This window comes from Gymnogyps californianus, chromosome 2 (assembly GCF_018139145.2).
Source record: "Gymnogyps californianus isolate 813 chromosome 2, ASM1813914v2, whole genome shotgun sequence".
In the NCBI taxonomy this organism is placed as follows: domain Eukaryota; kingdom Metazoa; phylum Chordata; class Aves; order Accipitriformes; family Cathartidae; genus Gymnogyps; species Gymnogyps californianus.
In genome coordinates this window covers 80,426,717-80,451,458 of record NC_059472.1, presented here as the reverse complement: position 1 = coordinate 80,451,458, position 24,742 = coordinate 80,426,717, and positions in this window count along the sequence as shown.

Genomic DNA, 24,742 nt, shown 5'->3' with positions numbered 1-24,742 from the left:
TGTTTGGCTAGTTTGATTTGTCACCACTGCTGCTTGTACTCTTCAACATCAATGATACTTGCTACAATCGTCATTTTTCAGCAGTTGCCGGTTCAGTTTCATTAAACCAGCAACTCAATACCGTTTCCTAATAATCAAAGAACAAGTGAATGGTGGTCGCTATAAACTGCAGCTTGTCCCATCTAGGATTCATCAAAATCAAGAAAGACTAAATGCACTATTTTTTCCCTTCTCAGATGTATTTGCTATTTCAGACAGTTTCCAGAATACACTGTATTGTCACTTGCAGGTCTGCACAGCATTCAAAAGCAGTTAATGGAATTTGTACTCAATATAATTTGATTCTTACTGTGGCAACATAAATCACATGGAATTTCTTCTGCTTCCTGATTGGATGAAAGTAACTTAGATTCTGTTGTGAAAATACTGTCTTTATGTGCATAATTACTTTTTCTTCCTTCCTTTTAAAATTTGCTGGTTTAGGAACATTTTTCTTAGTAAGCTCATTTCCTGGAATATTTTCAGAAAAAGAAAGGAAGTGATGGACACAAAAAAGCTATTTGGACTTTACAACTGAAGTACCATGAAAGCAAAATATTTTAGCCAGAATTTCGCAAGGTTACTGGTAAAATACACAGTGTACGCTAAAGAATTAGGAAAAGATGAAAAAAATTTAGTTCCCCAAAATCTGTGTGTGTGTGTGTGTGCATGTGCACGTGTGTGTGTGCGCGCATATGTTTTGGAAATAGTTGGAAAATATTTGAAGGATAGCCAGAGAATAGGTAATAATTATTCTTTATGTATCACTGTAGTACTGTGTGTGATTAATTGATTTGTTTCTGGTGTTTTTCTTGGAGGAGAACAAATGTGTCCATAAAACATGAGATTTAGGAATTATTTCTTACATGTGAATGTTCAAATACTAGGTTTTTTGTTTGGAATTACAGTCAAATTGCTGATCTATTCTGGAAAGTATTTACTCTTTTAAGTAGTTTGATCATAACAGCATAAAACTCCCTGTCAGTAAGGATTTGAGAGATTTTTACTCCTTAGGATCATACAATAATTTGAGTTGTAAGGAACTTCCAGTGGCCATCTACTCAATCCTCCTGTTTTATTTTAAATAGTACAGAAATAGTCTTTAGTGATAACTGACTAATATTCTGGCAATTTTAAGATGGGACTTTTGTAGAATACACGAATGAAAAATTCAAGTCTTAAATTTGTATTTAAAATGTTAACATTTTCAGCAGAAATGATGCAAAATAAGGGGAAGTAAAGCAAAGGATGTTGTATTTAGTTGTCTAAAATACTAATCTGTGTAAGTATCCTTAAGGGACCCTATTCATGAATCAATACTGGAGTCTGATGCATACTGTATAATTGCACACAACAAAATGATCCCTGCCCCCAGGGCTTTTTAAGCTGTATAGTCTACATACAAAAGAGGCAAAGGTACACAATAATACATAAAACTTTAAAAATCAACATGACCAATCCTTTCACACATCATCAAACTAATGATTATCATGGGTTTTGTAAAAATCCACAGCAAAGTAGTGTATGCAGAGAAGGTTTTTAAGAAGATGGATGGTGGAGAAGTTTGTAAATATTTATATGGAACTTCTGTGATGGGTTGACCTGCTCTGGCTGCCAGACCCCACCCAGCCGCTCTCTTGCTGCCCTTCCTCAACAAGACAGGGGACAAATTAAGACGGAAAAGCTCCTCGCTTGAGATAAAGACAGGGAGATCACTGACCACTTACCATCACAGGCAAAACAGACACAACTGGGGGAAAATTCACATAATTTAACCAGTTAAAAATAGAGTTGGACCATGAGAAACAAAGACAAAACCTAAACCACTTTCCCCCAAACAAGCCCCCTTTCTTCGTAGGCTCAGCTTCGCTCCATCACTCCCAACTCCTCTAGCTCCTCCCCACCGAGCAGCACAGGGGGATGGGGAATGGGGGGCTGCGGTCAGTCCATAACAGCTCTTCTCTGCTGCTCCTTCCTCCTCACAGTTTTCCCTGCTCCAGTGTGGGGCCTTCCCACGGGCTGCAGCTTCCTTCAGGGCATGTCCACCTGCTGTGATGTGGGGTTCTTCACAGGCTGCAAGGTGGATATCTGCTCTGATGTGGTCCTCTTGGGGCTGCAGGGAAACACCTGCCCCACTGGGGTCTCTCCAGGGGCTGCAGGGCCATCTCTGCTGGGGCGCCTGGAGCACCTCCTCCCCTCCTCCTGCTCTCCCCTCGGGGCTCGCAGGGCTGTTTCTCACCCTGTTTCCCTCAGACAGCCCTGGCTGCCGGGCAGCGTTTTGCCCTTTCTTACCCAGGCTTTCCCCGAGGTGCCCTCCCGTGGCTGAGGGGCTCAGCTGTGTCCTGTGGTGGGGCCGCTGGAGCCGGCTGGAACCGGCTGTGTCTGGCGCTGGACAGCCCTGGCCGCTCCTGACAGGGGCCGCCCCGGCAGCCCTCCCACTCCCACTATCAAAACCTTGCCGCATAAACCCAATACAATTTCTCAAAGATGCAAGAATATAATAGCAAAGGCATGAAGATTTATAAAAAAAAAAAAAAAAAGAAAAACAACCTATCTAGAGGTTGAATATTGGCTTCATGGGATAACTGGAGTTCAAAGTCATACTCTTCATACAAAAGTAGAGACAATATATGACATAGGATAGATAAAAGATAGTGAAAGTAAAGATAAGCAGTTTATTTGAGTGTAGTGCAAAATAGCAAGACAGTGGAAGAGGACAGAGAGAGGGATGAAAAGTCTAAAGCCGACTGGGAGAACAGTCTTTGTTGCAATGTTCTAAATAGATTAGAAGAAGAGAAAGATTGAAATTATCAAGGCCATGTTGTAGAAAATCAGATGCAAAATGAGACTCCGAACGAGTTCTAGCTTTGTATTTGAAGAAAAAAGGTCATGGCTTATATATTATGCAGAAAAACTTGGCAAGCACTAATGACAGTTGGGCTATAAGAGCCCAGAGTGAGTCTAAGAAGGGAGTCCTAAGCTAATGTGGGTAACTGAGAAGCAGTCTGGTGAAAATGTCTTCAGTGACAGGAGGCAGGAGAACAGCTGTTTAACCTTGTTAGGTAGCCAGTAGAGATGGCTAGCTACCCATAAAGAGACGTGAAAACAGAGGGAAACAAGCCTGGCGTAACTAGGTTAACATTTAAGCTGTCCTCGTGAGGCAGGTGTATAAGGGAAGGAAGAAGAGACTAATAACAGGGGCATTCACCTAATACTTGAAAAAAGAGCTTTATGGAACTGATGTAACAGTGAAATGAGAGATAGACGGCATGGAAGTCATTTGAGGACATATTTTCAAGAACTTTACCTCCTTAGTGTAGCGAGAACATAAATGCAAGAGTAAGAAGGAAAATGTGTGGCTGCCAGCATTTACTTATTAATCAGTGAAAGTTCAAAACCCCGACTTAAAAGTCCGGATTTTGAAAGAAAGCTTGTGTATACCTTTTTGTTCAGAATGTAGAAAATAGCTGGTAAATAAAGCATCACTAATCATGACCTGTATTATCTTCTGTCTCAATCACCCTTTACCCCTGAAGACTTTCTCCTCTTTATGTTTTTGAAGAAAGGTTGGTTGTTTGCTTTCATATTTTTTACTAATGGTTCAGTAAAATAACCTTTTGGCGTGCTTTGTTGCATTAACACTTTTAATTTCCTAGATTTTTTGATTCTCTCTACGGCTTTTATTTGAACATGATTCCATTTTTTGAAGGATACAATACCACTTCTAGTAACTCTCTTTACCATGGTGTTTAGCTGTGCTAACATTGGTCTGCTCTCTAAAATCTTTCCTTATAGTTTGTACACATATATGTTGTGTTTCCAGTGTGGTCCTCAAGTAACCTCCGTGCTGTCTGCAAAGACTTAAATCTCCTATCTTTTTCTTCTACCTTCTTTTCAAGAAGTTTGTTCATTTTTATGTTGGTCACCTTTTTAAAATTGACTGCAGCTGTGGTGAATGTCTGCTTTTGTTGCTCCCAAAAGAATACCGAATTAGAAAAATCAGTCACTGTTGCTGAATTGGTCTCCAGCATCAGCATTTAGAACCATGTACTTTGTGCTGGTGAGGGCCAAATAAAAAATTACCCCTTCTCTTGTGAGTACCCTGTGATCTTTCCCTCGTTTAAATAATGTAAGTGTTGTCTACCATTTCTGTTATATGTCCTAAGCTCAAAGCATCTCTAATCTCTTTTGCATGTTACTGTCATTGTTGCTTTTGTGGTCAGGGAGACAGTAATATTATCTCAAAATTGCTTTTTTTTCATCTAGGTTTGGACTTCTAATCAACAGGGGTTTCATGTCACTTGTTGACAAATCTTTCTTCTTAACTTGATTTGTCTATGCATTTCAACATACAGTTGTATACCATGATCTTCATGGCCTATTCTGTTTCTCATGTATTCTTTATGTTGTAATCTAGCACTGTCCTGCTTACTCCCCGCCTTCTATGAGGTGTTAGATATGTCTATTAGGATAGTGAAGTTTTCCCAATTCATTTCTTGGGTTTAATAGCCTTCTCATAGGTTTGTTTATATCAACAAATTGTTCTGTTGTTCTGCATTCTCTTTACTTGGTATTTTGTTGTGCCTGCTTTTTCCTTTACCATTTGACTGTTGCCATGATCTGGTCTTTCCTCAGCCTGTGACTTTACTCTGTGTGGTTGCCTCTTTCTGCATGCATTGGCTTTCTCCCACTCTTCAGCTTGAAGACTTGTTTCCAACCTTCTTAATTTCAAACACCAGAAACTTGGGTTTCTTATGGTTGTCACAGAAACGCTAGACAGATAGCGATGTATTTTAATGATATCGAAATATAACAGTCAAATTGAACAGAAATGTTATGTTGTACAGAGATATAATAGCCAGATTAAACAGAAATATTAGGTCATAACACTGTGACAAATGCAACTTATTTACAGGTCCAGGATGTCAGTTGGGAACCATCACTATACGAACTATAACCAAATCTAAGCTTAGAATGATGACTCAAAATGCGCAATCACTCACTGATAAGGCGAGGCACTCAACCTGCAGGAGTTTCCGTGGGTGACGTCCCGACCCATGGGGAGAGTCCCCGACTGCAGACCTGCTGCTCCGAGGAAGGCTGGCTCAATTTGCCCTCTGGCGGGGCTCCATTTATACCCTAGGTCGGATTGAGGCTCATGGTCATATATGGTCAGTGGTCTGGAAACTTCTCTTAACCGAGGGATTTCACTGGTTGAGGCGTTTTTGGTGGGCTCAGGTAGCTGGGGTGTGTGACTTGGGGCACTCTGTGTAGGTGACTCCAGTCACTACGCAGCTGGCCAGCTCGACCCCCAAACCGTGGCTTTTAGTTTAAATCCTTCCTTCCAGCGGTCGAGAAGTTTTGGCCTTTATGGGGTGCGCGCACCTGCCACAATGGTTCAGAGTTAGTTCCATCTTTGCAAGCTTTTTTTATTCCAAAAGTACTCCCACAACAAGATCAATCTCAATATCTCTTCATATACCATTGTGATGGGTTGATGAAAAGATTTATTCTCTAATTCCCATCAGCAGGTGATGTCCAGCCACTTCCTGGGAAGTAGGGCCTCAGCATACTTAGTGGTTGCTTCAGAAGACAAATGCCTTAATAATGAATATCCCCCCTCCTCCTTCTTTCTCTTAGCTTTTATTACTGATCATGACATCATACGGTATGGAATATCCCTTTGGGTTTGGGTCAGCTGTCTTGGCTATGTTCCCTCCCAACCTCTTGCCCACCCCCAGCCTACTGGCCTTTGGTGGGGAATGAGGGAGTTAGAGAGACAGCCTTGATGCTGTGGGAGCACTGCTCAGCAGTAGCCAAAACACTGGTGTGTTACCAACACCATTTTAGCTACAAATACAAAGCATGGCACTATGAGGGCTGCTATGGGGAAAGTTAACTCCATCCCAGCCAGACCCAATACAACCATGTTCTCAATGAAAAACTTAAATCTTACCTTTCTCCCTCCCTACTGGCTATATGATTAGGTCTGGAACATTTCCTGTATGTCTGATATGGATTTTTTGGTCTCCAATTTTAAACCTGACAAACCTAAGTTCTGTTGAGAACCTCTCTCCTCCCTATACTCTAGGCATCTATGCAGCCTGTAACCATCAGCTCATCCTAACATGACTTCTAAAGCCTATTCAGACACCTTGGAAGGTCTGCCACTTCTGTATTTTTTATGGAGAACACTGTGTAGTCCTTTGTCAAGTCTATTTGCCTGATGAATGTTTTGCATAACACAACAAGCTGCTTCTTCCATTTGACTGTAATCCCTTCTTTCAGGGGTGTATCTTTGGTACATAATCTTGGGCTCGACACAGCACTGGAATAATTTTCCCTTGAAGAAGATAGCATACTTCAAGATTAAAGTGGGATTCTTAAAGGAATGATTGTTCAGCGATGTCTGCAAACCTGCGGTTAATAAACATTTCCATTTCCCTGAACTCCTTCAAGTCAGTAACCTTGGTCTCAAGGCACAGATGTTTACCTCAAAGTATCGTGAGCAGCCTACAGCATTTACAAGTACATAGCATTCCCTTTCCCCACCAGTAATATGTGTGACACTTAATTCAGTTAACTTGGAAATCCATTCTCTTGAAGCGTTTCTAAGTGCTCATTTTACCTATTTCAAATGAAGAGTGATTACTTCAGCTAGCCTAAAGTAACCAGTTGATCTAGCTGACTTTTCTTGGTAAATTTGTCTCTCAGGTTAGGGAAAGAGAGTCTTTTGGACTTCATTCTCCTGCCATTGCTCCATTCGCTCCACATTAAAAATCCTTTTTCAGCTCATTAAGTTCCAGGCTTTGTTTATTGCTGATCTTCACCTAATCAAGATGCTTCTGGTCTGCTTCAATGCTATATTTATGGCAATATATGTGGTCAACGTGTGGTTGGGTCCACACATCAGAAGATTCTTTCTTGACTATTTTCCCACACCTGTATCGTTGTGGATTTGTAAGACCTTGGGTCTTTTTCAGTGTTCCTTAGTGACGGGTCAAGTCCTCAGGTACAGCGGTGATCATAATTCTCAAGGTACTTGTTGTGGTTTAACCCCAGGCAGCAACTAAGCACCACACAGCTGCTCACCCCTCCCCCCTCCCAGTGGAATGGGGAGGAGGATTGGAAAAAAAAAGGTAAAACTCATGGGTTGAGATAAGAACAGTTTAATAACTAAAGTAAAATAAAATATAATACTAATAATATAATAATAATAATAATAATAATAATAATAATGAAAAGGAATATAACAAAAAAAAAAGATAAATAAAACCCAAGAAAAGACAAGTGATGCACAATGCAATTGCTCACCACCCGCTGACCGATGCCAGAGCCACGATCCGCCCCTCCTGGCCAACTCCCCCCTGTTTATATACTGGGCATGATGTTCCATGGTATGGAATATCCCTTTGGCTAGTTCGGGTCAGTTTCTTGGCTATGCTCCCTCCCAGCTTCTTGTACACCTGCTTGCTGGCAGAGCATGGGAAACTGAAAAAAATCCTTAAGATAAGCACTACTTAGCAACAACTAGAACATCAGCATGTTATCAACAGTATTCTCACACTAAATCCAAACCACAGCACTCTACCAGCTGCTAAGGAGAAAATTAACTCTATCCCAGCCGAAACCAAGACAGCACTGAAGGTTTACAACTTGCTTCTTCAGCTTCTCTGTGCAAGGCAGGCTATTGTATGTGCAACCTCTCCTCAGCTAAGTTTATATTAAAAAAATTGGTAGTGTTTTAGTCTGGTATCTTACATCTTTAATGAGTGGTTTTGCTTGAAGTTAGAGAATTTAATTTGCTAGCTCAACATTTTTTAGACTAGATTAGATTCTTCTTTGATAAGGAAGCTTTAAAGAAATTAATGAGATTGTGAACTTCCTTTTTGTCCCTAGCTTCACTTTGCAAGGAAACACACTTTATAAAATGAACCAAAAGTTACCCTGAGAAAATACCAGGACATCCCTTGGGACAAAAAGTCCTACATTCCCACAGTTGCAGTTACATTATGGAACAAGATGGACTACATTTATTTAGAATAACAATGGACTACGAACAATAAAGCAGAATCATCTATCTGATCTTTGCCTCCTCCCGCCTGCCTCAGAAACTTCATGAAGATTTCTGCCTTGCTGTCACCCCAAGGGTGCTGAACTGGAGCACTTGCATAAGTATTCTGTGAAGTCAGTCTAGCCAGCTAGATGAATATTTTTTCATTTGTCTTGGGGGATCTTCTGCTTTGACATCAGGGGAAAACTAAGTCAATAATCTACTTTGATGAGGTAATCCCAGGAGAATTCCTCATTTTTTATATTCTACATGCCTAACGTGCCATATGTCTGTGTTCTGCCCAGTCAGCCACAAGTGGTTAAAGACCAATTCACCTGAATATTTAAATATACAAGAAAATGTCATTAAAGCCACTTGGCTAAAGCAAATCTTCAAAACCCATGAAATCCTTCTTCTAACTGTACAATCTTGACATACATAGATATTCAATTTGAATTGTACATTGCCCCTGCCTCAAGACAGCAAGATCACATGGTGGTACTCTTGTGAATGTATTTTCTTTTCTTCCTTATCTGTGTTTTTCTGTCTGTCTTGCTTTTGTACAATTTTAATAATTTCATTTTTAATATTGTAACAAGCCTGTTGGATAGTATGGTATTGTAGCATTTTTAGGAGTTTTTATTCAAAGAGGAAATCATGCACATTTGGTGTTCTCAAGACACACCACAAAGGGCAGAGCTGTTATTTCTGTGGCACCTGGTGGACAATAGAAAGGCACTAAGACTTTTACTTCCCCAACACTCACCAAAACCTTACCAGAATGGGCATCCTGCCCATCACTACAAATCTATTAGAACTAGACAATTACGTCAGCAAAGGTATTGGTACCTTCATTTGTGATAGGATTCAATATAAATATGACCTCTTCCTAGGTAGAAGCTGTTGTTTCACAGTACAAAAATCCGTTCCTGCTATTGTTTTTGATCAGATGGTCTATTGTGATAGGGTATGCTGATAATGATGTAGAATTGGGTCCAGCAGTTCATCAGTAGTCAAATTTTGCTATAATACAGTGCCTGTAAGGAAGCCAAAGGGGACTTGAAAGAAATGCTCCGAGTTTCTGAAGATTATTCTTTAAGATGTACTTTTTGGGGAGATAAGTCTCCAAAATCCTTTCCTCTCTGAGTAAAGCTTATTACATTGTGTCCTCCCATTTTGGATGGGAACTAAAACAAATAAAATGAAATAGCAACATGACAGTAATATCTGGTCCTTTCATTTTACCAGTGCAAACATGGCCCCGTGTATATAGTTATTTTAGATTTACACCACTATACCAGAATGCGTGAATTGAAACTCTCAGCAGAGATTAGCTTGAGGTGAGAAACTTTTTTAATAAGGAAGACTTTTTATAATAGTGGCTGCTTGAGAAAGAGTAAGTTGTTTCAGCAATTTAGATACAATAGAAAAAATTGTTAAGAGATCCTGACTTTTGTCATTGTATTTTTTTCATTTGCTTGAACAGTTCACATGCTGCTGTTTTCAGGAGCATGGCAGAATACATTAGGTCTACACTTTCCTTATTTTAAAAAGCCATGTTTTACAATTAAATGAAAATACTGAACTAATTTAAGGACCATATTGTTTCTTGTCCACAACCTGCAACAGTCATGTCTGTCTATCCATTGTGGCTAGTGCCCTCAACAGACTGCTGACTGACAACCTTTTGTACGTGAATAGGCTTTAATGATCTACAAAGCTTTCTTGAGCAAAACTGCCAGAGAGAAATCTGAGAAGGCTGATCTTTCTTCCCCAATACATTAAAAAATACTGTAGAAGAGCAACAATGCCTTGTCATGAAATTGTTATGGTTCAATGAAAATATTACTTAAATGAAGAAGACTAGATGACCTCTTCAGGGCCCTTCCAACCTGAATTATTTTGTCATTCTAAGATGGAGAAAAAAGACAAAGTACTTATTTCCAGGAAATGACTTAAAAAGGAAGTTTTCCTTCCTCCTACCATTAAACCTAAAATAAGTATGTGCAGGTCTCTGGATCTCTCCTTAGGGTGATTGCCATAGGACTGAAGAGCTTGAGGAAGATTTCACATTCTTTCTCTTCCACAAGGTGAAATCTTCATTCTCCTTTTTATTCTCCAGGGGAAAAGTTCCTTAAAGACAAAGAAGCAGAATTTATGTAATTTACAAATAAATATAAATAAAAATATAATTAAATATATATAATTCAAAATTCAGTAATAAATATAGATAGCTATATAGATACTTTAATTCGGTTATGAACATAGATAGCCAAATATAAAAGCGCTTCACAAGTATGTAACACCAACAGTTTGAAAAGAACAGAAAAGCACTTTCTAAAATGCACAGAGTCTTTGCCTAAAATAGACCTAATCTCTTGACTTTCATTAAAAATGTCTGACTTTACTTGAATTTTACAGAATCACAGGATTGTTGAGGTTGGAAGGGACCAATGGGCTTGTGAAATCTCCATCCTTCAACATACTAAAAACTAAACAAGACAAGGCCCTGAGTAACCTGATCAACTTTAAAGTTAGCCTTGCTTAGAGCAGGACTTTCAAGTGCATCTTCAGGGGTCCTTTCCAAACATTAATTATAAGCTTCTGTAAAATTTGTGTCACGTCCATTTTTGTTGAAAAAATTAAGTGTAATGTTGATGATGACATTGTTGTGGATGAAATTTTTTACTTTATTATGTTAAGATTAAGAAATATATTTTTTTTAGTAATTTAATGTTTGAAAGAATTCCAGATCTCAGGATAGCTGTTAAAAGAAGAGAAAGTAAATATCTGCAATGACACAGGCATTCTCCAAATTAAGAAAAAAAGTCTGTTTCTTAATCAAGTATTGTTTCAAATTTTCAGAGCCTGCAGAATAGATCTCTACTCAAATGAAGGGAACATATTTTGCCTATGTGCATGAAAAAATTTCCAGAGAAGTTAAAAACCCTATTAAACTGTTGGAGTGTATGACCCTAAATAGTTTTTTTAGGTTTTGTTTCTAAATCTTCTCTTTCTCTCCAAAGTGTTTGTATTCATACTGTGAATTCAATGCACTTGGAAGAGTATTGACCCCACAGTCATTTCAGTTGTTGACATTCCAGATTCAGATGCTATGATGGTGCTTGAGATTAATGTGTACATTTTATGAATACAAATGTTCTTAAATAAAGTTTTCTCACACACTTTCATTTCAGCAGTTTTATGGTTACAGCTTATATTCATATATTTCAACCATACTGTTTTTCAATAGCAGCGTTTGTGAAACTGAGCTTTATTTTAAAATATGCATTCATTAAAAGTTACACATTCATGCATAAATTGCATTATAGGTATAGTCTCAGTAACAAGATACTACGTCTAATGTCAAATACCACTACTTTACTACAATCACCAATGGCTCATCCACCTTCTAAATATCACCAATCCAGGCTTTGTCTTAAATTTGCAGACTCTTTCTGAAAAAGCATTTCACTTATATTGTGGTTTAGGTCATCCTGTGGACTTTCCCTATTTTAGCAGGTATGCTTTTTTTAATGAACCAGGAAATTTTGCAATGACAAGGAAAGGAACAGAAGAAGCTGAGGAATGGAAATACATGTCCTTCTGAGATTAATGCAGGAGTACCTCCACTAAAAGAAAGTACTATCAGCCCTAGAGCTGGAGCTCCTGACTTTTTCAGCTCAATACTGAAAGATTCAAATGAACAGACAAAGTGGTTCTCTTTATGGTAAAAATTCTGAATAGAGGAAGGACTACAGGATAGATCTGAGCTAAGAAGGAGTCTGTTCATCTGTGTAGTGAAATGACAGGTTCAACCTGGAGATCAAACCTTGATCATGTAATGTCTAACTTATAAAAAATGAAGCCTACAACTGTGAATAGTACAGGCAGCAGGGCCAAGAAAGTTCTGGAGAACACATAATAGCATTCCTGAGTCATGAAAAAGAAGAAATCTAGCATCAATGAAATCTTCTTTCTTGGTCTCTGCTAGAAATAAATGCAGTAAAGTATCTCAAGTGTATTAAGTATCTATTTATACACACCTAATCTAGAGGAAAAACACTTGCAGAAATGTACCTTGTACTTGTAGGTATGAAGCAGTGGCCTTCAGAAGGTCACAAATTCTTGTGAAAAATTCATTCCTTGTCATACTATAAGAGGGAATCTCTTTGCCAGAAGTAAGCTATGGTAATAGAGATTTCTAGAACAATCCCATTTACTTACTGATAGGGAAATTAAGGATTTTCTTTTATAGAGATGATTAGAGAACTCCTTATAGACCTCCATCACTGGAGAAACTTCATAGAACTTACTTTTATCTTCAGAATTAGAGATAGAATTTGTCTTTTTGTCTTTCAGGCTAGATCATAAAAGAATCACTGAAATATGCCAGAACAGTAGTGGAAAACTTTCACATCCACAGTCATAAATTAATACACTGAGGAATAACAGAGACAGTTCTGAGATGGAAAGATGATCTTGTCATAGGTGAAAGAAAGTAGAGTCTAAGGAGGAAGAAGTACTGTCTGGCAGAAGAAAATCATGTAAAGAATAACGAAAGCTCAAAAAGAACTTCAGTTTAGCTAGCAGGAAATCTTTTTCACCAGGAAGGTAACGCAGTACCAAAACAGGTTACCCAGAGAGGCTGAGGAATCTCTGTCCTTGGTGGTTTTTAAGACTCAGCTGGACAAAGCCATGTCTGACCTGATGCAGTGTTGGTGTAGTCCCTTTTTAAGTTAGAGAATGGACTTAATGACCCCCCAAATTGCCTTCAAACTACTACTTCTGTGACTTTATGAAAAAATACGAATGTGGATTATTTGAAAAGAGGGCAGATAATAGGAGCTGGAGGGGAGTGAATGATAAAATAATATGGAAAAACAAAAAAAGAAATTGTAATATTGGTAGGGTACACCAGAAATTTAAGATTTGCCTTCTCATTCCCTAGCCCTTCACCACAATGAAATTGTCCTGATCCTAGGTGTGGCTAAAATCCTCTAGCTCTTCTTCAAAATAGAGAAAAGCAGCTTGTACTCCCATATGGCTAGAACCAAACTTTCAGCCTCATCAGAAAATTCATTTAACCAATGAACTGAGAATGGTAAAAACATATTCAGGAAAAAAAATTGCTGAAGAGCATAAAATATTCTTGGGTAGCTAAACTTACATCATTTCAACTTCACCAGATGTTTAAGTGTGCAATACAACAACTGGAATATGCCTAGCCAACAGTTTCTGTTTGCTATAGGGCTGGGGTTTATAGCAAAGACTTCTGTTTGGAAAGCCTTTAATTCTTATTTAACACCCCCCTTACATCAGGATTGGACCATTACAGTGCCTCTTCCTGTGGAAGAAAAAAAACACAGTAGGGTTCACTACTCTTGAGTGTGAGGGGACAGGCTGATGTATACATTGTCAACCAGCTAGACAGAAAATTCTTTGCAAGAACAGTATTGGAAAATGCCCTGGTTCTGTCCATTGTAAAGTAGGTATTACATTATATGGAGTTTGCTATTCAGTAAAACCTTAAACTAAATGAAGAATAGTACTAATCTGTTCTTAATAGGTCAAAAATAAAAATTATTATACAGTACTCCTGGAAGCACTAGAGTCCAAACATCTAAAATTAATCAACATTATAACTATTTATGTTTTTATATGGGTAGTAATAACATTGGAATTGCCTAATAAAATGTTGCTTTAGAGAAATAAATAAAATTAACCAAAATTGTTTTGGAAGATTAAGTCTACTCTAAATTTAATTGGAGAGATGATAATTTTTTTTTCAAATATTTGGGAAAACTTATTTTAGGGAATATGTTGAAATCTTAAAGACTATATTTAAGTATTCTTAAGTTTACATTTTAATTAAACATTTGAGCACTTTCTAAACTAAGATCTAATCACTAAGTCACTAATCTAGACTGATTACATCTTCATCCTTTTGTACAGACATTTGAAACAAAACTTTCAAGCTTAGGTTTGGAATATAGCAAATTTGTCATAGTAGTTCAGCATTATATAGTTTTCCTCATACAAAGCATTATATATTTATCCTTAAGTATTACAGAATGTTAATTGGGATATGTACAGTATCTATAGTCTTTATCATCTGTTAGTGAAATTTAAGAACTTCAGATCATGAACATTGTAAGCAATTGTTCTTTTTGGGGCATGAAGCATATAAAATAAGGAATAGAAATATAGAATACCTCATTAATAGAGTATAACAAAGCATAGAGACAATTACATAGATGGAAATGTAGTGAAATAGAAAATAAAAGCCACCAAAAGAAAGGAGGGAGATGTCATAATTATCTATTATGAAATTATGAAATGTTGTTAACTTGTCACTGATAACTTTTCTGTGTGTGAAAGTAACAGAATAGAATTTACCAACCTTTTATCTTCTTTTAAACTACATTCCTTAAAGACAAATGAGTAGAAAAGTGTCCAAAGAAGAGGGATCAGAGATTTAGCAAATATGATCTACGACAGATTAAACATGTCTATCGATATGTGAAAAATTGTGTTAAAGAAAATGGTAGTAGTTTACTCCAATTTGTGCATATCCCTGTATATGCACACATACTAAGATACTACAGAAAGCTTTGGGGAAGGGAAAATACCACAGCGAGCTGTCTCTGGAGGATTTTTCAGAACAGATGAGACAAATATCTATATAGTGTATCCCAGCTCATCAGAAGGTCTTGATTTGGATAACCTTGATGATTTGGATAACCTTGAAGACTAAATAGGAAGTAGAATTTATTTTTATGAACCAAATATGAGTTATTTCTAAGCATTATCACTACTATTTAGATATTTAGATTGGTAGTAGAATTTTTCTTTTAAATATAGTTACTTTGTGTCTTCATTGTAGTGAAGCCTTAAAGGCTACTACTTTTAAGATATTTGCATCTATACTTTTGAATAAAGTTCATAAAACAGTAATTAAAAATATAATACTGCAAAATAACTGGTCACTATATTAAAGTTGTTCAACACTCTCTTGAAAGCTAAGGAGGGGAGTGTGTGGCGGGGGGAGGGAGGTGTATGGCTTGGATTTCATCACTGTGTGTTTGTACTTACTTTCAAACTGAGAAAACCGTGAACCTATATTATGCAAACTATCTTCGTGCTTGGCCTTTTTTATGCTATGGACTTTTTCTTAAATGTTCTAAAAAGGGTACTTGTCAGTGTGATTGTTCACATTTTTCTTCTCATTTTATGCAACTAAAGAATGCTACTCATTAAGCTTAGTTCTCAAGTGGCATACTTCAGATTGAGACTTCCACAAATTGGATGGGGATGTTGGATGTGAAATGAATAGAGAGTGAGAGTTATTCATTTTAAAGAAGGATTTTTAAAGTCCCATGCATGACTTCCCTTATTAACATCCTACTCAAACTTAAACTTTCACTAAAATATGATTTTTTTTTAATATTGACACTAGTAGTAGACAACATCAAAGTGGAAAACACTTTTTCCTCACTGTACCATTAATTTAACAAGTGTGTAAGTTTTGCTCTACTAATCACTTCTCATATGTTAGATAGCACTGTGACTTCAAATTACGAAACCAATGTAAAACAATACTATTCACTACATATTTGGCTCTTCTGTCATTGAATCTCAATGGCAGATGTAGGTTTCTGGAAGCATATGATGAATTATACTCTCATAGAGAATTAAGACTAAAAGCTAGACATAAAAAGGTATTTACACGTTCAGTCATCAATGCAGTATGCACAAACACACTTTTTAAAAAATGCGTATGATTCTATGAATATGTAGACCTAGTCTAGTTATGCTAAAACTACAAGTTCCCAGTTCTTAATGACAGAATTAAGTCTGAGAGCATTATTAAATGGCATCGGAATGTGGGAAAAAGAATTCAAACCATCAAATACTTATAAATTCTATAAAACATGTATGTATCACACATACAACCAGGATTTGCATTTCTCTTTGATGTACGGAACCTCACTTAGGAAATTAATACTGTCCTGAGTAGACTTTCTGATTGTCCGTTCAGAACATCAGCTTTGATCAAGAATGGAGTTGCTTCAAAATACATATAGTAGAATGTGAAGAAATCAAATCATTCTTGTCACATCATTTTGGAGCGATATTTTAAATTCAAATTAAAAAGATACATTAAGATTAATGGTCATGACAGTAATACCTGGCATAAACAAAAAAAGCAGCTGGAGAGCTTGCTGTAGTTTGTTTGTAGCATGTAAATGGAAGCACCCATCTTTTACAGAAAAACTGTCCCTGATGATAGACCTCAACATATACCAGATTTCATCCTAAGTTTAGAAAAGAAAAATGTTGCAACTTTTTTTAATATTAAACTATGAGCTTATTAAAGTGATTTATAATTTTTAATAGCAGCTATTTACTTCAAAGTGAATTATACATATATGACAACCTAAATATACAAGTATGCAGAATCTGTCTTCCTGTTTAGTCAGTAGGGACTAGTTAGCTAGGTAAATGCTACATAACCCAGAGCAGTCATGAATGAATTTTAACCTAAATGAGATATTCAGTCTTCTGAAGAAATCCTTCTCTTAATATGCTGCTTACTTAGAAACAGCTAATCCAGCACATTCAGGGGAAAAAATTGCTATTAGCAGAAAGCAAATCTTTCTCAAACCTCATGAAGTTTAGCATTATGTCAGATTATTGCAACTTTGCAAATAACCTCAGTAATTTTCAACCCTACTTTTCTTCAGCTGTAGAAACAGAACAAGGCACAAAGCTGTCATGACAAGAAAATGGCCTAAACCATGTAGTTCACACACAATTATAAGAAAACAAGGAATCAACATGTATTTTTTATAGCCTTCAAGACTGTACAAGTAGAAGCTACTTCTAGTAGCAAGCACATATAAACCTCATGTAAAAAATGAAAGGAGTGAAAAAGCATCTGCTTAAAGTATGTTTTGAAAAGATTTATATAAAGTTGAGGTACTAGCCCATCATAATCTTAACAGTTACTGCCTGGTCAATTTTTTTTCTAAAACAAAGGAGAAGAACTTAGATGTTTGACAATGTCTGTGTTGTGGGATACAGAAAGAAGTAAATATTGTGTAAAAAAGAAATGGCAAAAATTTCACATGAGACTATCTTTTCCATGTAATTATATCTACACTAAGCATATATTCTCAGTGGTTAATCATTGGAATCCAGTCTGCCAGTACATTTGTAATTATTCAGCTACATTCCTTTCTATTTCATACAGAAAGTTCCATTTCTTATTCTATTTCATACAGAATCAAGGAAAAATCAGGTTTGTGTAGAACAGAATTGTAAATTAGTATAAAATTAGTGACATTTCTCAAAAATAGTTGAATTCACTTTCTTACCCAACAGAGCATTTTAAATGATCAAAGAAATATTTCTCATTAGAAAGCTTAGCAACTAGCTTTAGTTATGAAACCCTTTGGTTTTTCTTATGCATTGTGTGAAGTAGTACTTGGTGTTTATATAGCAAATTAAACTAAGGTGGAAGTTACACTCCTGATTTTCATTTGTACTAGTATCCATTAACTATATCACCATTTACTGTTATGGACTCCTGTGATCAGAAAAGTTTGGATGATTGTAAACTTCAATTTTATTTCCATAAATGAGTTTCCAAAAGAAGATTCAGTTATCTAAACAAACAAACAAACAAAAAGTATATCATATACTACTATAAAGGTATGTTCACAATTTGACAAGAGGAATATCTTGAATAGTTGATAGGTACTGTCTGTAAATAGAGCAAGACAATAGCAATATACTAGGGAACAGAACCACTGGTTAGAGGTGCATGCAGCCCAGTTGGTTTGAGAGCAACTCTCATAGTGATGCTACACGACCAGTAGTAGAACTGTATTTGTCCCAGGATTATGGTGCAAACCAGTATGACTGAGTCAACCTGGAAATCAGTTGCACCCCTGGAGTAGTGTGGTATCATCCACACATTGCATTATCTCAGTCTGTCACGCCTGGTAACTAAGCCCAAAGTTTCCCCTCTGCTCAGCTTCTTGAGCCATATCCTTTGCAATTTACAGCTACATGAACATTTTGGTGACTTGTAAGTTGAGGACACTGGACACCATGATTTCCATGTTGATTTAGAAACAAAGTGTTTAAAAGATGATAGCATATTTGGGCAGAACTGAAAATTGGGCATCAATGATCAGGAAAGGTAAAACTGGACAAACCTTGATATCCCTGCAAGTGAATGCGATCAAGCTATTTAAGAGCAGGGAATAATGGAAATACTTTTGTCTTGATGTGTGCAAGTCAGTGTGTTGCGTAAGTAAGTCTAGCAAAAGCTAGATACGAAACAAAACAAATAAGCACATCGCTCACTCAAATCCTTTGGAACAGGTCCCTGCCAGGGAGACAAAATACTTCTGGTAGATAGAAGAACACAATAGTTCTAGCATTCCAAAAACAAGGTGATTTTGTATGTAATTACCTTAAGATGACAAAGGAATACCAACAGTACTGGGATAAAGTAGGCACAGTAAAACATAAGGGGCAATATTTTTCCTCAAATCAAAACAGACATTGGCTATATAATATGCATTTCATAGCACCTGTACACATTGCAGAAATAGAAAATACCTACCTGAACTATGTGTTTAAAGATGTTTATTTTCTTTTATTAATATATTGATTTACCCATTAAAATATTTGACTTTATGATATTTCTGAAACAGTCAGAAATACTTCTACTATAAGTATTCTGTTCCTGTCCTGCACAGAAACAGAAAGTAAATCATTAACAGTAACTTTTTTCTGTGGTGGACATTAGTGTCTATATTGCATGAAAGACTTCATAAGAGCCAGAACCTGCAGGATTTACCTAAAGATGTGAAATGGAAGGTAGGGAAAAGCTGTTGAAAGTGCAGGTTCTGGCAGTACAGTGGGATGAATACTAGATTGGCATCTTCACCTGGGAAGTATGGAAATGGGGCAGGGCAAAGGGCTGTCCCACAGTTTAAGTCAAATGCTCCTGTTAGCTAAATGAAAGCATGAAAGGAAGTGTATTTGTGATACCCCTGTCCAGATAAAACTGTTATTTTCCTCTTTGCTACATTACTGATCCCAATAAAATGTGAGAGTTTCTGCATGAAATGGTTACAGATATAGTTATTCTTCAGTAACATAACAGGCCTCCTAAATAACTCAGCTTTTTAAAGAACTCTAGATGCTTTTCTATGTCTGTAATACTCTAATAGTATCAGGAGATGCAGCAGTATGCTATTGCCACCATCAAAGCAGTACTCGTTCTGTTAAAGCAGTTAAAGTTGTATCGAAAACATCGGCTGGCACATGCTGGGTGATTTGCATTCAAAAAGGTAAGTGAGGTTTACCACATATATCAAACTAATATGAAATTGAATAGAAAAAAACATCCCTCAAATCACAACTTGCAATACACAAATAGTAATTTGGGGATATTACCTTGGTCATTGGCAAAATGAACAGCAAGTTTTCATAATACAGCTATATTTCTTTAATCAATACGTGTGATGCGTAATTTTTATTTGCCAAAAAAAATACAAGCACTGCTGATGGAGGTCATGCCAAAACAGTCAGATCCAAAGCCAGGTGATTATCTAAATGCTTACTTTAATCACCTATCACAGGTCTTAGTTGCATGTGATAAATAGAGTCCAGAAATGTTCTTACTATTCTTGAAACGGTTCCACTTACTCAGTTAGGAGCATACAGGAGTGGCTTGATTTGCTTTCTGAAAAACTCATCAGGATTTCAAGAAAAGTTAGGAAAGCTCCTTTCAGGATTCCACTGATGACTTCCCTCTGCTGAGTACTAATTATTATATTCAACATCTTACCATTTAGTCACTTTTTTTAACCTGTGCAAGATCTTCCTCTTTATTCCATAGTTACTGAGTTTTCTTAAGAGCCTTTGGCTCCAAAGAGTCTTGGATTTCTCTTTGGATTAGAAATACAAGACTATAATAGCCAGATCACCCTTTCTCATGGGCTTCCTGTCCCCTTCAGAGAAGTCCCATAAGTTTGTGGAGCAGGACTTCTTTTTGCCAATGTCATGCTCACTCTTCCTCCCTTCCAGTAGGTTGTTTTTATCTAGGTGTCCATTATTTCTTTTTCTTATGTTTTCTACTTATTTGTCCAATACAGGCTTGCAAGCATGTAGTTCCCAAGATTTCTCTTGAAATACATTTAAAAGATAGCATCATATTTGCCACACTCCAAGGCAGTTTTAAGTAAGATGTTACGTTCTTCAGTAGTAATTTGGCTATTTCACCCAAATTGTTCCTTTAAACCCTTGGGTGAATACCACTCAGTACTGGCCATGTATTTCTCCCTTTTTTATCTCTTTAGTCCCTAACTTCTCCAAAGCAATCATTTCAAGTTTAGATAGATCCTATGAACTGATTTTGGCATTCGAATCTCCACCGCTTTTTCCACAGCGGACATCATTGCTAAGAATGGATTTAGCTTCTCTGCAATGCTTTTTTGTATCCTGATTATCCGTTCTTCCTGCAGACTCTCTGGCAGCCTTTCTGATCTTTGATGTGTTTGGAGGAGGGTCTGTTATTTTTTATTCCTTTTGTTTAGACACTCCTCAAACTTTTAAACTTCATTTATTTGTTTATTATGCCCTTTCTGCAAGACTTGAGCTTTTCTACTTTCTTCATTTGGAAGCAATTTCAGTTTTTTGAAGAATGTCTTCTTGCTTCCAGTAACTTCCCTTACCCTATTGCTTAGCCTTTTCATGTGCCTTTCATCCTGCCTTAAGCCTTTCTACCTGCAGACATTTAAGCATCTTAGCTGGCCCTTGCAGCTCTTTGACAATTTCCTCATTGTTATGCAGTGTCACTTTTTCAAGATAGAGCTCATTTACATACATTACAATTGCTGTTATGGTTGAGGAGGCACTCAACATATCGAAGTACATCCTGCATTCTACTCGGGACCAATTGAAAGAATGCGTGTTTTCTTGTGAAGCCTCCAGCCAGCTGCTAGTCATTGACAGTGCATAGAAATGTGGTCTCTGCATTAAAGCCTGATATGACATTTGTCTAGTCTAGATGGAGTCAAGTCTCCCATGACTGCTGTATTTCCTGCCTCTAATCTCTGTAAGCAGATCACAATCAGTGTCACCATCCTGTGGTATCAGGAAAATAGATCAAAAAAATATACTCTTCCTACCCGAGACCTGGAATTTCAATCCATTCAGATTCTGTTACCCTCCGAGGTAAGTAGTTTTTCATATATACTGAGCTTCAGCATTAGTCCTATATATTTTGTAACCCAATTTCAGTCTCCCACTGATCAGACAAATATTCAGCATCCTATTATATGTGTCTGTCTTTAGTGCTAGACTAAGTAGATCATCCACACAATTTCTTAAACTTCCAACTTTGATGCGGAAGCATAAGTACTGCTGCTTTGGTTCTTCTCTTTGCATCCTGTATGAAGAGCACTCTGCCATTCCTAATTCCTCTGCTTGAGTACTGAGTGTGCATGTCTTCTTCCATAACTCAACTTTTTGTTACTTATTTCAGGCATGAGAAACCTGGTTCTCCTATCACTGAGCTAAAATCCATTTCTTCTCTATAGGTGCTTTTCAATCCACTGTATCCCTGGTTTCTGATGAATCTAAGTTCTTACTCCTTGCACCTTCTAAGCCAGACACAAAGATTCTTCATCTCCTTTGGTCCTGCAGATTAGGAACATTTCACTAACATAGGTGTACTGGCTGCCATCTTTCTTCTGAAGTGTCTGAATTTGCCTCTAGATTCTTTCTCTTGCTCTTCTCTGTCAGCAGTACCCATGTAAACTGTAATTGCTGGCTTCTCTCCAGAACTTTCTAGGGTGGATCCAGATTCCTTATGAGATCAGACACTTCTATAATCAACAGACAAATCACTATACAGTATTCTCTGGGATGAGAGGCTGTCAATTTGATTGACGTAACACCTTCTACCACTAAAGTACTTCTTTCCAGCTTGGGTTTCTGATTCCAAAGAGATGTCCTCAGTGCGAGAGGTTAAATGGCCGTCTTTTAATGAGGAAAGGAACACTGATGTCTCCCAGAGGGATTATTTCTCCTTTCTTCAGTTCAGTGTCCTCCTCCCAGAAGATGGGACTGCTATCTTGAATTTGATTCTGCTGTGTGATGTTCCTGAAAATATCTATGAAGCTCTGCTGTCTTTCTCAGCACAGAGGACTGTTTGCTTTGAGAATAATCTGCTTAAGGGTGTTCTTAAACTTACTGTGAGTCAACCTCTCTAGTTTAGCTATTCTGCTCTCAAGAGCTAGAATGTCCTCTGAGGACTACAAGTGGTCTGTATTATACATATATTTATGCTCTTTTCAGAAGGAGGTGCTAGCAATAAAATGAATGATCCCGGCTTTTTTTGCTGAAGTTCTTTCTCCATTTCTTCTTTCAGAGTAGAGAAGACAGAGAGTTTTTTAAGTTTATTTTGTGTCTGGATGAGTTTGCATACTGGCATAGTGAATCATAAGCTACAATCTGGTCATCATTTAGCTGCAGCACCAAATAAAATGTATACTAATACACTATATTATACATTTTCTAATTGAAACTAGAAATCTAATCACATAGATTGCTTGTGCACTTAGCACATTCATTCATACTAATCGATACATGTAGGATGCATTGGTCACATGGTCTATTATTTGTTTACATCAAATGTGGCTTGCAAATAATGTTCTCAATTAAGCTGGCTTTTTTTTTTTTACTATCTACAAGTCCAGCAAGGTTTGTTTGAACTGCAAATATTACTTCTCAATTTTTCATAATTGACACCATTATTAACATTATTCAGCATTAGTTTGCTTTTATGCTAATAAGTTAGAACTAAGGATTGAAAAATGCATCTCTTCAGCTTTAAATATGACATCTGCTATTATTATAACTCATAGCTTGCTAAATCTGCATGCATGTATTACCATAAGACATAAATGAGTTCTTAGATTTGGGAGCTCGTGGGCCAAATGTAGTCCCCAGAAGTGCAAAGGGTTTTTTCCCTTGCTATGCCATCTCTCCATGCTTTGTTTTTTATTCCTTGAAGGTCCCATATGCTACCTATCATTATCCAATGGATATATTTAGTTCTAGCCTGTTCACAGCAGTCAGCAGAGCACTCATAATATTGTAGCACCTCACTCACCCTGGAGAGGAATGATGGGTTGCCTGGCAGCAATTCTCGTTCAAGATGATATCAGGCCTATCCAAGCCTCCTTGTCAAGGTCAATTCTCAATAAATAACAAAGGTCAGAATCAGTCTGCAGAAAAATACTTTCCTGCACCAGATGCAAATCACCACTAACTTAGTTTTGCGTTAAATCATATAAATGTTAACTTAAACCTGTATTTAAAATGTATTGAAGAGAATTTTCAGAAGGCAAACAACTGACAAACTATGCCTATTATGATCAGTTCATTTTTTAACATGATTTATTAGCTCTCAAGGAAGACTGTCTTACAAATAGAGAAAGCAGTTACTGTCAACAGCAGAAAGCCTCTAACAAGGTGAACATATTAAAACATCAATCTGGCTATTGCTTCCCAGCAAAATTTATGTGGAATAAAATAAAGGCATTTGTAGATTCTAGACTCCCTTAGAATGATTTAGTGAAGCTTTTTGGTGAGAAGTAGTAAAAAGACAGAGAAATCTGATATCCTACTCTACTGTGAAATTTTCGGTGAAAGGAAAAATAAAAGAAATTTAGAAAAGGTATGTTCTTCTTTTCACATGAAAAGACTCTAAGGAAATAACAATTGAATATTTTCTTTTACTAGCAAAGTAGGCTCCATTAAAATGTGATTTGACAGCATATATGAATGCAAGCATATGCCTAGATAATGCTTTATATTCCAAAGTTGGAAATAACTTCACTAGATGTTGCTGTTCTTCCCAAATTTCCATCACTGTGTTCACAGAGCTGATTCTTCTTTCCATCACTGAACCCTAATTCAAGAGTCAACCAAAGTGCCAGTTGTCCTGGCTATATCTACACTATATCTTCTAATCAAGTCTGGAATGTCCCCCAGAAGCCAAACTGAAACTTTTTTCTAATGCAGTGTAGATTTCTGGATGATAACGGTCATGAGCCAAACCAAGATATCAGCTATCAATCTCAATTTACTGAGATGTGATGAGGAACAAATGAAATTCCTCTTGGCTGTAAGGGATCATATCAAGCTACTGCTTCCTTTCCAGTACATAATCAGATTATTGACAAAACACAGTATAGGTGAACTCATTTGAGTTTGTGATGAAAAAGAGTAGGAGTACACACGCCACTAGTTAGAGATGACAGAGACTGATGGAAAGTGTAACCACTCCATTTCAATGCAAAGTCCAATAGGCAGTAATTTTTGGTTTATTGGTAATGTTAATAGAAAAATCTCTGCTTTCCTCCAGGACATGAATATTATAGCTACATAAGAATTTCTTTGTCTTGAGCTACACCTGGAGCTGAACAAGATTAACCCAGGAAGGTACAGCTAGTTACCCAGAAATAAATATAGATTAGGAGGTTTGTTGGGCCTAAGGCTTACTTAATACTCAAAGATATACCCCACAGAGATATAGTAATTGGATAAACACCAGCC